Source organism: Mchenga conophoros, linkage group LG3, assembly GCF_057382185.1.
Source record: "Mchenga conophoros isolate Kocher_MC1m ecotype Shallow Benthic linkage group LG3, M_conophoros_male_GT1.1, whole genome shotgun sequence".
Classification (NCBI taxonomy): domain Eukaryota; kingdom Metazoa; phylum Chordata; class Actinopteri; order Cichliformes; family Cichlidae; genus Mchenga; species Mchenga conophoros.
Genome location: NC_140528.1, coordinates 65,241,431 through 65,257,153, shown reverse-complemented (window position 1 = coordinate 65,257,153; position 15,723 = coordinate 65,241,431). Strand labels below are relative to the sequence as shown.

The following is a 15,723-nucleotide window of genomic DNA, read 5'->3' as shown; positions in this document are numbered from 1 at the left end:
TTTGATGCATATGGTACAGTTTTTCACAAGTTCATTTATTTGCCCACTCAGACCAGGCCACCATACTGTCTTCCTGGCTCTCTCTCTGCATCTAGACATTCCCTGATGTCCCTCGTGTAGGGCAATGAGGACAGAGTGGCGCATAGCAGTAGGTGTCTCTGTGTGGCCAATATGCTTTAATTGGTCCTGTGAGATTGCCGTATTCTGGCCAGCTGCTCTGACAAAAAGCCATGACATCTGAGCACATGCTGTCGGTTTTAAGCTGTTCCTTTAACTGTGTGATGTATGTCGAGGTAGCAGGCATGCATTTGACTATTTCATCCACATATATATTTGTGTCATCCAGTAGTTCAGCTGTAGCCTTAGAATCAGGGTCTTGGTTAACGGGTGCACGTGACAGTGCATCTGCTGTGAGGAGTGCTTTGCCTGGAGTGTGTGAGATGGTGTAACTGTACCTCATGAGCCTTAGGCAGAACCGTTGGATTCTGGGTGGAAGCTCAGTTAGAGCTTGCTGTCCTAGCAGGCTGACGAGTGGTTTGTGGTCAGTCTCTAAGGAGAAGTGTCTCCCGATGAGAAAATCTTTGAATCTTTCACAACCCCATGTTAGTCCAAGCGCCTCCTCCTCCACCTGTGCATACCTCTGTTCTGTTTCCGTTAAAGAACGAGACGCATATGCAACAGTTCTCCATTGCTCTCCCTCTTTTTGAAATAGGACTGCTCCCAGTCCATAGGAGGAAGCATCTGCAGACAGTTTTAACTCTTTGTTTGGGTCATAGAGTGCAAGAATGGGAGTTGATGTCAGATCGCCTTTTAGCTGATTGAATGCTTTTTGCTGTGCGCAGCTCCAAACCCACTGATTTTTCTTCGAGAGCAGGTCTCTTAGGGGCTTGTCTCTTTCGGCCAGTCCTGGGATGAATTTGCCTAATTGGTTAACCATCCCGAGAAAGCTGCGCACGTCACTGACGTTTGATGGCTCTTTCATTGCTGTGATCGCTCCAATTTTGTCTGGGTCTGGCTGTACTCCCTCCACAGACAAAACGTGTCCGAGGAACTTCACTTCCTGTTTGCTCAGGTCACATTTCTCCAGGTTTAGTGTGACACCAGCCTCTTGGAGTTTATTGAGCACTGTGTGCAGCCTGGCGTTGTGCTCCTGCTGATCCTGTCCCCAAATGAGGATGTCATCCATGTGACAAACCACACCTGGCAGCCCATTAAGGATCACTGACATTCTATGCTGAAAATGTTCTGGGGCTGACGCTATTCCGAAGGGAAGTCTGTTAAAGTGGAAGCGCCCAAAGGGTGTAATGAATGTTGTGTAGTGTGCTGACTCTGGTGACAATGGAACCTGCCAGAAGCCTCTTTTTGCGTCTAACTTACTGAAGACTTTTGCTCCCGCCAGGGATCCAAGTGTCTGTTCAACCGAAGGCAGGATGTACTTTTCTCTGCACACTGCTTCATTGAGGTGAGTGAGGTCAACACAAATACGCACATAGTCGTTTTTTGTTGGCACTGGGACTATACCTGCACACCATTCTGTTGGTTCTTCAACTCTTCTGATTACTCCCATGGACTCCATTCTTTCCAGTTCCCGTTTCACCTTTCCTAACAAAGGGACGGGGACCCGTCTTGGTGTGGCGAGGGAAAAAGGCACATCATTGGGTTTCAACTTAATCGTATAAGGTTGTTGCATTAAACCTAATCCCTGACACAGCTTTGGGTAGTTCTCATTCAACACATTCAAGTCAATACTGTCAGCTCTACACACAAGGTTCAGCTTGACACTTGCTGGCCTGCTTAACAGTGCTATGTGCAAATCTTTGATAATGTACACATGTTCCTGTATTTCCTGTTCGCCTTTGCAAATTGTTTCTCTGCTCATACCCAACACATCAAGTGGAGTACCACCTGGACCAAACAATGGTCTATCTGGTTTACATAACTCTGTCTCATTTTGGTTTATGCAGTAATACATCTGGGCTGGGATAACAGAGACGTCAGCTCCTGTGTCTATCTTAAATCTAACTTCGTGGTTTCTGATAGTAAGGTCTGCATACCAAGGATCTGAACCTGCGTCTACAGAACCAAGGAACACGGGCGTATCATCACTTTTCTCTGTTTCTATCAAATGCACAGATTTAACAGATTTACACACTTTACGGAAGTGTCCTCTTTTACCACATGAGTGACATGTTGCATCTTTTGCTGGGCATTGTCCTTTACCATGCGCAGGGGTTTTCCCACACCTGTAGCATGATCTCCCATTTGGTGTTTTGTCCTTTGTTGTGCATTTACGTTCTCTTCGGGGTTTGAATGTTGAATGCTTTTGTTCCCTGTGCTTCACTGTCACAGCATCTATTTTCATCTTATTTTCCCCTCTGATGTCTGTCTGTTGTTTTTTGATGACTTCAGACTGCCGGGCCTGATTAACCGCTTTCTCCAACGTCAAATCTTTCTCCATTTGAAGTCTCTCCGCTAAGCTGATGTCCCTCAGACCCACGACGAGGCAATCTCTTATTAACTCATCGTGCAGTGCACCAAAACTGCAGTTTACAGCTAAAGCATAAAGTGCGGTGACAAACGAGTCAACAGTCTCATTAGCTTGCTGTGTTCTTTGATTAAAGCGGGCTCTCTCATAGATAATGTTTTTCCTGGGAACAAAGTACGTATCCAAAGTGTCTCTTACTGCTTGGTACTGCTGCCTTTGTATGTCCGATAAAGCTTGCCCTCGGAGGATATCATCTGCTTCATCCCCCATGCAGTAGATGAGTGTGTTTACCTGGTTAGCCTCTAAGCTAAGGTCAAAATCTTTCAAACCTCCTTATCCACTTTTCCTATTGCTGTGGCTTTGAGAAATCAAACAGCTCGGGAGGTTGGATGGTGAATGTGGCATTCGGGGGTAAGTTGGCGTTAGCATTATAGCCGCCGTTAGCTTGCTGGTGGGGCCGTGACATGCGAGGCTGTGTAGCTGTTGCACTAGCTCCTGCTTCTTCGTCCGACATCTTATCGTCTGGAGAAAAACTCTTTACCGCTCCCAAAGCCGCTTGCCGTCACTCCCCGATGACAAGGCTCTTACTGCAATCCCACTTCTGACACCATGTCGTGGTTTTAGGCAAGGATTCAAGCGACACTTTGTAGAGCACTCAAACTCCAACCTTTATTATTCTACTTGCAGTTTCAGAACCCCCCTTTCACAATAAAACAGGTTATACTTAAACAGATTACACCACAATGATGGACATTGCACAGCTGACCATCTTCATCCGTGGAGAGGAAATACTGAACTTTAAATCGATGCACGGGACAACGACAGAAAAAGACATTTTTTAAAACGTATGTCAAAGTGTAACCGACATGAAACTGCCCTGGGACAAACTTGTTGGACTTACAACAGATGGAGCGCAGGTGTTGTGCGGTGAAAAAAGCGGACTAGTCAGCAGGATGCGAGTAAAGAAGCAGGAGCAGAACTGTACTGGTGAGTTAACAGCATATCACTGCATCACACACCAGGAAAGGCTGTGTGGTAAAGTCCTAAAAATGGAGCATGTAATGATCACCGTAACGCAGACCGTACATTTTATCTGAGCTAAAAGTTTAAATCACCGTCAATTTCAGTCTTTTACGTGTGAAATAGATTCAGAGTTTGCCGAGATTTCTCATCATACAGAGGTCTGTTGGCTGAGTTGGGATAAAAATTCTCAATAGAGTTTTTGAGCTCAGCAAGGAAATCTGTCAGTTCATGGACATGGCATGTATGATGCGGTGAAGGCATTTCAAGTGAAGCTGTCACAAATGCACCAGTGCAACCTGCCTCACTTTCCCTGTTGCCAAGTAATGTTGAACCAAGTCAGCGGACTTTGCTGAACTGCACCTGTGCAGATTCAGATGGAGCTGCAGTGTAATGATACACTCAAGGGAAAGTACGACACTGAATGGGCGCACAGTTTACTAGTTCTATTCCTGAAGCAACGCCCAGCTCCGTCTACATGCGGCTCCAACCTTGTGTATGCTTTCATTTATTTTTTCTGGGGGTTTTGGCAGCATGTTCATATTTCTAACTTGCATAATTTTGACAGGATATATTTTTATGAAGAGCAAAATATTTAAATTTAAAGTTGATTATTTTTAAGTTTATTTAATCTGGAATAATGTTCCTGTCTGTTTTTATTCATATTTATGTTTAAAAACATTGTTTTAGTGTGTTCAATAAATGTTTATATTGTTTGGCCCGCAACCTAAAGTGTGCCTTGAGCTTTGGCCCCCTGTGCAATTGAGTTTGACACCCCTGCTTTAAAAGGAAAAAGCTGAAAATTTAAATAGTTAAAAGTTGAAATGTGAATAGTTGATTTTTGTATTATATGATTTATTTATTACATTTTCTGTGGAGTGAATAAATAAAAGTATATTTACGGTGGCCCCTACAGACAAAGCAGCACGTATAAACTTCAAAACACGTAAAAACTCCAAACATGTACAAAAGACAACAGAAGTACTCCAGGATGCTAGGCGCAGTGTTGAGCTTTTGTTACCTAGTGGCTACACAAGCACACAAACACTGAATGAGACTGTTGTGACTGTACCTGCAGCTCCCGTCTTCACCTCAGAGTAAACAGCACTCTGCTCTGGTTTATGATGCTTCCCTGTGAAGATGATCAGATTGTTGGACATAAGGAAATAATTAACTGTCAAATTTTTTAAAATGTTTATTTATTGTGTTTTTACATTACATTTACATTTATTAATTTTAAACTGCACATGTTTTATGTACTTACGCTTCTTTTCAAAGTTTTTAAGTTCAATCAGAGCGTATGTGACATCTTGATGTTCATCTGATCCTGAAATGTTCATATTTTAGTTACAGGATTGTAAACATTTCACATGGAATTAGTTTCATTAAATCAAAAACAAGTTTCTTCTCTAAATTCTCTGTGTTTTTCAACAAATATACTGCACCATTTCTGTTGTCTTCAACTGGCGTAACTGAGTCATAGATGTGATTGGTACCTAATAAAAGACAGGGTCAAATTAATCATTGAATAAAAAACTAAAGATTAAATAATTATGTTTAAGTCAAAACCAGGCTATAACATATTTTGTTGTTACTCTTTGTGTTGTTCTGATATTAAACAACAACATTGGATTCTTTCAGTCGACTTAAAGACACAATCAGGTTGTAAAATCCTGTTTATTTCTCATTTTATGTTCATGTGTCAGCTGGCTGTTTGGATGTTTGTCCAACTAGATTTTGACGAACGTTCTTTGAAAAGCTGCTGAGCACAAAATGAACCTAAAAACTGTTCCTGTTAATGAAGACTGATTTTAAAAGTCAATATTAATAATGATAATCAAGATCAGTTTAAATACTGACCAGGATGAACAGAGTCGTACACATGAGTTTCATTCTGGTTGACTCCATGATTTGTGGAGGAGCCCGGACTGTGACTCTCAAACTGGATCGACCTGAAACATGAAATAAACACAATAAACTCAAAAGTAACTGATGTTTGTTTAAAATAATAATAAAAAGTATTTTACCAACCTGGTGAAGCAGGAATCTGTGAAAGAGACAAATGTTATTACACATGTTTGTCATGTATAAATTGTTCCACTGATATTTTGTGTCATGAGATCAGAATACATGTATATGTGTGAATAATTAAAGTGTATGTAGTAAATAAACTCTCTAATACAGCATGAAAAGAAGAGGCTCTTACACTTGGACTGTCTGCAGCGATACAACAAGAGCAGGAGAATAATAATGAGAGAGACTCCACAAACCAGTCCAACCATCAACCACACAGGAGATGAAGAGCTGTCAGCTCCTGACACAGTTACTGCAACAACAAACAATAATGAATATTTCAGTGAGGTAACCAGGCAGGTCTCCGAGGATCCTTTCTAGGAAAATAAGGTTTGTATGCTAACAGATTTCCCCCTTGTTTCAGTTTCTTCCTGCTTCAATATTCGTTTTCATGCCATCATTCACCTCCAGTCAGACGCCTGCCACCTTGGATCATTACCCCCCTATTCACCACCACTGCTGCCCCCTCAGAGCCTCTTTCTCACTTGCCTGCCTGCCCATCGTTCAACAGTTTCCACAGACCTCTGCCTTCATCCACTAAACCCAGCTAGTCTGGACTCCAAGTAAGGCATAGTTGCAGCCACTTTATGAACACTCTCTGTCTTGTCACATTCCCTCAGATTTCCTGCCCTAACTGCTCTCTCCTCTCCCACAGATCTGCCGCCCTCACACTGTTATGTCCGCTCCTCTGGCCTGTCTCTCTCACCTCAGTTAAGATGTTTTTGTAGGACTCGCTCATTAAGTTTAGGTTTATTTATGTCTTGTTCTTGTTGACCAAGTCAAAGCTCACAATCTGTTGTGTTAAATGAATTATCCTTTGTTTGAGTAAACTTTGACTCATTACATCCTCTGCTGTTTTCACCTGCTGTTAAACCTGACAATATAGAGATATTACATAATAGTTTTATAAAGTTCTTACAAAATAGATCCAGGTGACTTCGAGCCTTTAAACAGACAATCTAATGTTCCTTCTCAAGCATGAAACTCATTTATAAAGATCCATCAAATATTTTGTTCCTGCTCACCTTTAACTGACATCCAGCTCTGTGCTGACTCTCTTCCTGAGTACTGACACTTGTAGAAACCTTCATCAGACTTTGACACTGCAGAGATCTTCAGCTCCCCTCGGGTATCATTTTGAATAAGTTTGTCATTGTGATAGAAAAACACATTGGAAAGTATTTTTTGTGTTTTCAAAATGCAGCTCAGATTAACAGAAGCTCCCTCAGTCACAGGATGAACAGGACTCACCAGGATAGGACCATAATAATAATAATCTGTGAAAACAAAAAAACAAACATATTGTTTCAGTCAGACCAGCTGGTGCAAAACTTTTAGAAAAAGCTGTGAGTCGTGTCTCATGATCTACATGCTGACCTGGTTTCAGAGAGATTTTCTGAGAGCCTGGTTTTAATGACTGGAGACAATATTGAACTATCAATCAATCAAAGCTTTATTCGTCACATGCAGGTTGCCCTGCAGTGAAATGGGACCCCCCCCCCCCGACCTTACACATATAGCACAAACATTACATGGGGATACAGGTCGGAGATTGGTAGAATCAGGAAAAAACATTGAAATGTACACTACAGTGGGGAAAGTACAAGAGGAAAAAAGAGACCCCTACTCATGCTGTGCTTCCATGGTAGGACAGCATGAGAACAGGAAACAAAAAAAACTCCTTTGCACAAAAAAGCACATAAATGTCCACAGCACAACATTGTGAAGACATGACAAGCCACAGGGGTGGGTGGGGGGTGAGGAGTAATCCGAAGAAACACAGCAGCCACCCTGCACAGCGCTATCATTCCAGCGCGGCACACAGACCCGCCGTGTTCCCTCGCCGGAAACAAGCATCGAAGGCGTTGGAAAGGGAGGGGGGATGAGTGAGTGCCTATCAGTGTAAGTGTATGTGTGTGCGTGTCCATAGTTCAGCGGAGACAGTGTCCTTCGCTCTATCAGGCTAAGTAAACAGTCTGCCAGCCAACCCAGGTGGCCTTCATGGGACGGGAAGAATAGTCATCACACAGTCGTTATCAGGGAGTTGTTTTGGTGGGCTCCAGCCTTGGGCCTAGCAGCTGGCGCCGTGGTGTCCAAATGTTGAATATTGTTGATTTCCTTTGTGAGCAGCTCGAATTTAGCCCTCTGACACTGGTCCCTCGATCTCCCGTTGGAGAGCCGCGAGCCTCCCCATGATGGTATCAAACTTCTGTTCCATGGTGTTGTCAGTCTTTTGATTCTGAGACCTCACAGCTGCAGTGATCCGTTCCGCGATGTTTTCCAACTGTCGCTCAAGGGTGTCATTTTGAGTAGGCCTTTCTCTGATGTTTCCCCTCATACGCTCAATGGTGTTGTTTTGAGCCTTCACAGCAGCTGTAAGCGTCTCCAAGGTGTTGACCATATTACGTTCGTTGTGAGAGGTCGCGCCTCGTCCCGTCGCTTCGAATCCAGCGGGCAGCCTTGTGGGGGTTTGAACAGCCGGTTCCGCTTTCTTATTTCTCAGCATGAACCCTGTTATCATGGTTCCTAGAGACAATATTTCATGTTTAGATGTTCAGTTCAGTGGGTTCATCATGTGGATCATTCATGTAGTCACCACTTGCATTTTTTAGAAGGCTGAGGGTCCATGGAGTAAATAAATGCATCATGTTACATTTTATAGGGAGATTGTTGAATCTGTCATGTTATCACTACATGATTTGGCAAACTTTCTGTCAAGCTCAGATCCCAAATTCAAAATTTGATTAAGTGGGCTGGAAATATAGTTGGGATCCTCCCTTTATTTTCCCTGCAGGAGTCAAATATACAAATTGTAAACATTTGTATATTTGTGTTATTTAAATAATGGAGACAATAAAAGTTCATCTAATGTGATAACAGAGATGTTGAGCTCTTTAGAGTTTTATTCTGACAGAGAAAATATAAAATTACTGTGTGCAAGTTTTTACAAACGTGATGTTTGAAAAGCATGAAAAGATCGAGTGAAATGAGACCAACAACAAAGAATATTTTGATACTTTTTTGTCTAAAATTGTCTCAGTTTTGTTTGTGTTGCCACATAGAATTACTTCACATAGAGCAAAGCTGAGACAAATGTTCATGTGACGTCTAAATCATTCAGATCCAAGAAGTAAATGTATAATAACATACTCTGTACAGTGATGTTGACTGCACTGCTGAACTCTCCTGATCCAGACTCACACCAGTACACTCCAGTATCTGACTTTGATGTGTAGATGTCACATGTGGATCCAGTCATTCTGCTACAGTCAGAGAGTCGGCCGTCCTCAGAGAACTTCCTCACTCCCCACTCAGTGAAGTTTCCCTCACAGGTCAGTGAGACAGAGTCAAAGGTGAAGTGTTGCACTCTGTCAGGACTCACTGTGAGAGACGCTGCTGAATGAACATCTGGAAACAACATGCAGTGAAGAGACAAAGCTCACAGATGTTAGGACTGCTATCACCCCATTTTACTTTAGACTGGCACACCAGTAAACCAGGATTCTCATGATTTTTGATCCCCTCTTTGACTCAGACTAACAGAAGCGTTTTTGCGGTCTTCTTTTGCGGCTGGGTCAGTGAATCTTGGTTGGCGCGTGGTGAAACTAAGTGTGCAGCAAAAAGCTGCAGAAGCTAATTAGCCTTTGTTTATATCATTACATGGAGTCTGGAGAATTTTTGGATCGGTTTTGTTTGTTTTGCATTTATGTAACTGCTCTTTGAATCATCACTTATTTTTGCTGTGTTCGGTGGTTGTAGAAATGGCTTATTTGAGCATTTAGATTAGATTTTCTGTGGATATTACACATGGTGATATTTGCATAAAAGGCGTGACATCATGGGTTACATAACTTTTAAGCTGGGGCGTTGGAGCTTAATCTGTCAGCAGAATTCTTTCTACAAGTTTCCAAATCATACTGGCTGAGGTTAAAGGCAAATCATTCACAGGACTTTAGCTTTACCCTGATCAGCACTAATAGAACAGACAACACTGAGTCTGACAACAAGCCCTGAATCACACAGACAGTCAAATCAATGGAAAACAAAGGAGCCGAATACTGACATGTTTAAGATGATCTAACCCACATGCTTTATCTGCTGGCAGCTCATGTAGAGCTTGGTACAGGTCATGTGACATCATGAGCTTTGAGTCATCACTCTCAGCATCATCCACCTGATACAGATCACTCTGAACACACTTCAGTCATTTGCTGTAATGTTTCTGTCATAATTCTGTGATATTGTCTGTTTCACAGATTCCTTCTACAGTGAGATATTTTGCAGCAGCAGGACCAAAACTAAAAACCTTTGAAGTATATTTTAAATGAACAATAACAGCAGCTGTTATTTGTGACGTCTTCTTCTAGCGTCCATCTGTAGTCAGTGTTTCTCTTGTATTTGTCAGAGCTGTTAACCTGCCTGCTGACATCTTTGTTTCTTTATTAACTATATTTGACTTTTTTATCTGAACACCTACCTGAGCACTAAACAAAGAGTCTTAACTGTGTAAATCCTGTCTGTGCACTAAGTAAAAATAATCAGTACAAACAGAAACATGAGTTTAAATATCAAAACATTTAAAATCTCATAGATGTCTTTTGTTTTTCATGTTATCACATTAAATAAAAACTGAAAAATAAGAAAAGGAAACGAAGAAATTCAGTTTGGTTTGATCACAGAGAGAAAGGAAAATATTCAGTTCAGTTCTTCTTTTGGGGAGTTTTAATGTACACAGACATCAATGGTTGTCATGGAGATGAGATTTTAATGGTCTAAATCTTGGTGAATAAAAATGATGACCTAACATGAGCTCATTGAAAGGACAGAGAGAAACAAACTGACCTGCAGACCAGACAAACTTTGGTTGACTGTGATCAGTGAGATACTCTGGGTCTCCTCTTCCAGCTCTGCACACATATCCTGCTGTGTGTGTCTGTCCATGAATGATGTAGGAGTCCTGTGCAGTCCCACTGCCATCAGGTAGCAGCTCATAACTGGAGGATTTATAGTTGAATGTTTTCAGATCAGGAACAGCTTTATACCAGTAGAAGCTCCATCCTGCAGACGGATGTTCAACCTCACAGTTCAGAGTTACTGAGGCTCCAGGACTCAGCCATGATGGAGACACAGTGAGGACAGGATGGGGTTCATCTGTTCAACAAAGGTTTTCTCTCAGTGAACATGTAGTACAGTCTCTGAACAGTGAGCTCAGTTTATACAAAGAATAATAATCTCAGTCTATGAACAGAAACACATTTTACAAAGTGTTCAAACAGCTTAAAGAAAATATGACAGCAAGCAGGAGAAATCTGAGTGAGGGGAAGAGATTCAACAAGAGAGCAAGTTATAAACAGATGCATTTTTACTTCCACTCTTTCACAGTGATGGTGTCCAACTTCAGTCCTTGTGGATAAAATCTGTTTGATGCAGTTTAAATTAGGATTTGGTGAGTCACAGTTGGTTGTCTTTGGTGTCAGTTAGCATGCTATGTGCTTGTGTTCTTTACTAAATCTGATGTTGAAGCCTCTGATAGCTAAGATGAGACCTAGTAAGTGTGTTTTATATTCTTTTGCTGTGGAAGCTGACATTTCCTGTCGATGTGCACAGATGTCTTTAGGCCACATTAATAAGTACGCTGCCATTACAGGGAGCAGTTTGGATGTGATTTCCAGCTGAACTGTTAGGAATGCTGGAATAAGACTTCAGTGTTTGTGTTGCACAACAGGCCAGGTTAATTAGCCGAGTGCAGATCTTGGCGTTGAAACCTGATACTGCTGAACCTTAATGATCCACCTCTAGGAGATCTGAACTTCCACTGAAATCTTCTGTTCCTAATAATAATGTATACTTTATTGATCCCCATGGGGAAACCCCTCTCTGCATTTAACCCATTCACTCAGTGAAGCAGTTAGCAGCCACTGGCCGCCCGGGGAGCAGTGTGTAGGGATGGTACCTTGCTCAGGGGTACCTCAGTGGATTAGAGCCCCCGACCTTAAGACCTTAACAAAACCCCTGGATTCCTGATGGATCAACTGATATTCCAGAGAAACTGACTCACACTTCTGAACTGTGACATGACTCCACCATAAACTCTGTTACTGCGACACACAGAGGATTTAATCCAAGAACTGATTCCACACCAGACTGTGACTGTGAAAAGTTTTCTCTGTAAATCTGTGGACAGCTGATTTTGTGCTTTCAGTGTTGTAATTCCATTGATTGTGTTGGTGTTGTACTGGTAACTCACTGTGTTACTGATTATTCCTAAACAGCCACTCTGCAGGTCTAGTGAGTAAACTGAGTCGACTCATATTGATCAGAGTTTGAAGAGCAGCTGAAAGAAAGCTGGTTAACCCTGAAGGAGCTAACACAGGTTAACTTGTAGTTAACACAGATAAGAGTCAAACTAACTTGAACTGGACAGAGAGAGAGACATTTATTTATATTATTACATTAATGCATAAATTAATGTAAACTGGAAACTGTTTGTATATTTCCGTGCCTTCTGTTTCCCAAAAACAAGTTCAAAGTTCACCCTGATCTGTTATTTTAGGGCAGCTAGGTATAAACTGCTGGTGTGAACAAAGACTCTGGTCCTAGTTATCTGTAAATGTCTATGTAACCCATGGTTATTTTTATTGTAAATGGTATTTTTTTTTTTAAGTTTTACTTTTTGTTAAGTTTAAGTTTTCCTATGTACCTTGAATGCACCTCAGCGCTGCTCTACGGTGTGCATTATATGTGCTCCATATTGTCTGCACAGAGAAAGGTACATCTCTCTGTTTATTGCACTGTATTTAATGGGTAAAAGAGCTCCATGAAACTTTGTTTTGAGCAGTGATTTTGTTTTGTAGATGCACAAAGCTGTTGTGGAACTTTCAATCCTGTTGAGCTACAGAGTTAATGTATTGTGTGAAGAATATCCTGGTGAGTCTCGAATTATGCAAATTGAATTGTGATTCACAGTCCGGTTTCAAAGTTCTAAAATCGGTCAGGATATGATGTTTTGTTGGAAATGTGATTGCAGAAGCTGTTAAGGATTTCTTAGCTGTGTTAGCCCTGTGAGAAGTATGCTAGCATACCCACATGTGCTCCCTGGGCTAATGCGCTTGCATGAGACACTTTTCATGATTCATTTGATTTGCACTAAAATGTATAACATTGTTATTGGCCAGTAAGAACTGTATAGATGTATGATATGTAAAGACACTTCGAGAAATTTGATTTTACTTTTTAAAATTTGTACAAATGGGATACAGGGAAGATTAGTCGGTAGAAATATGTGCTTTATTACAAGAGAAGTGATTGCTCCGCAGATTTGTGTGCAGGCTGTTTTCTGCAGCAGATCTTTTTGGTAGAAATCTGCTGCAAGGACCGAGCGGTGCCATCTAAGGACTAGGGATCGGTACCGGTATCGGTTCTGACATAAACAGTAGTAATCAGACCAAAAAGCAGCGCACATTTCGGTGCTTTATTTTGGTGCTTTTTATTCGTGAGATGTCATACACTTTGGACTCTAGCCAATCATTTTTCCTTTCCAAGGATAGAAGGCGGGCCCAGGTACGTATGTTCTTTTAGAACAGAGCTACAGATTAAAAATGCCCAAGGCAAAGCAGTCAAGAGTCTGGCTGTACTTCACAGCAAAAGATGCAAACTCAGCAGCCTGCAACAAGTGCTTTAAGCTGATACTGTGCAAAGGAGATAACACCGCAAAGCATAGCGTTTTTTTAAAAACCAAGAAATGCACCGTATTTGATAGCTTGCTGCAAGACCTCACACCGAGCAGCACATCTACTGCGGGTGTGGTGCCTGTTATCGGACCCGGAGCTAGCAACATCCCCCACGAACCCGAAGAGGAGAGTCCTAGCCCCTAGCCCTGCCAGTGTAGCAGAAATGATGAAGGATGATGATGGCAGCAGCAGCCGTTCTTCTCTGGGTGAGTGGCTTAGCCGTGTAGTGACGCATGACAGCCACGGGAAGCCGACGGGTAAAGAGATAGTTTTTTTTATCGGATTACGTCGTGGAAGAGAAATTGTTCAAGCCATGTTTCCGATGCAACAAAGAGGCGACAGATGGCCTGGATTGCAGCCATTCGAAGACTAAATATAACGTCGAGGAACACTTCAGCTCACATGTTAGTCTGCTCCAAGCATTTCCACAAAGGTAGGTCTTCTGTTGTAATTTATCATAACATAATTGTTGATGTAGTTTACAAATAAGTCTTATATTGATTTGAATTGAATTCGTTGCGCTACGCTGCTTTGTTCACTGTGGCTTTGCGGGCTAATGTTTGTTGTGTTTTGTAGGAAAACCAGCCTACAAAATGCTGGAATGTGTGGAGCAGGGAAATTATTTTACTGCTATTGTTAAATAATCATCATTATTACCATTGCATTAATAATATAATCTGCAGTATGATCATTGCTTTAACAATGTAACAGATAGCTTTAAGATGGCCTTAAGATGTTTATGATGATGTTAACTTTGTATTCCAGGTGCAGTTATAACTATTTTATACATATTGCATATCTGTGCTTATTTGAGTTGATGTTCAGGTTCATTAATGGTCTAAAGCTTCACCTAGTGAGAGTGTCTAGATGATCCATGCTGAGGGAAAACTAGAACATAGAAGGAATTGCAGTACATGCTTACACAACAGTTCATTTTAATATCTTTTATATGTTCATATTCTTGTATTAAGCTTTTAGTAGGGGTTCTTGATTAAAACATTTATTTAGTAGAAGACATACATATAGTCTCAGTGAGCCTCTGGTCTGGTAAAAGGTCAGAAGTGCAACAGGTGAATTGAGAAAGAGCATTTGAGGACGAGACACAGACAGTTAGTAGGTGAAGAGGTGACACAGAGAGCATGTGAGGTCGTGACACACACACACACACACATGAGTTAGATTTATTTAGAGGAGAGAGAGATTAGTCATGTCTCGGTAAAAGAGGAACCGTCCTTGTCTTCTCGGCAAGAAAGAGGAACTGAAAGGTTGACCGGAGGAATCGGCCATGAAAATAGAAGATGATCTTCTGGGTTAAAAGTCATTGTGGTGTTGATCTGATCTATGTATAAAATGTATCTGTGAGGCATGAAGGGGCGTCAGTAAATCAAACCCTGATGCTATAAAATATCTGTGTATGCTTTGATTAAGTCGAAGACTACTTGCTGTCTGCGTACAGAGTGTCTTCCCACACGTGTGTAGTCATTAAAATCATTGTTTGACCAAGAGCTTCTGGACCATGGGTGGTTTGTACTCTCCTTCCTCAATTTTGAACCTTAACAAATGCGATCCAGACTGGGCACCCTCTATCAACCTGGTCATACCGAGTTTAAACACCACAGCGAGATTTGATCGGTTAAGAGAGAGAGCGATATCAAAACAGCCACGAAACGTCCCGCATATATGTGCCCAAGGGTTGTATTGAAGCAATCAAGTGATGAATAACTGTTTTCCAGTATGTTGTGTTTTTTTTTTTTTTTGCATTGTTGATTTGTTTGTCAGCGAAGCAGCTAATAAAGCATGATGGAATACAATTTTTGCATCTTTCTTGTCAGATTCTATAATAGAATGAAGCAATAATGCCAGTTATAAATAAAGACAATAAATTGAATGAATTACGAAACACTCGTTTTTTTTTCTATTAGATCCGAAAATGTTGTGTAATACTACAACCTGAAACGACAAATAGTTTGCGTTTGCCTGTACAGGAGATAGAGGAAAATAATTTAACAACAGCTGTGAAATGGAATAGTCCAAATCACCAAAGTAAAAAGGACCTGGGCTTGTTGCAGGGATCTGAAGTTAATAAACATCTTGTGAGTGTATGCACTAAAACTTAGGACCATATAATAATAAAATGTGCGTGATGAAAGTTGGGCCGCACGCTAACGTCCTTACTTCACTCTGTATGCTCGTATGGGTCTGACCCTTTTACTCCTTTGATTTTTTCCTCGTCCTTTTTTTTTTTGCCTTTTCGTCAAGTCTGTCTTTGTACGGACCTGCCGTGTTGTCCGTCGTTTTGTACATAACTGTTTTTGGGGCAAATAAAATGCAAGTAGGGATTAAAACCGCAGAATTAACGATTACCGGTGCTGGAAATACTAGTGCTTGATGCAGTGTTTTAATTTTGTTGCCATG

At 41.3% G+C, this 15,723-nt stretch overlaps 1 pseudogene; it reads right to left on the bottom strand.

The window, feature by feature from the left end:
* LOC146580115 (obscurin-like) overlaps positions 1-15,723 on the bottom strand; it is a 374,391-nt pseudogene that overhangs the window by 4,059 nt on the left and 354,609 nt on the right.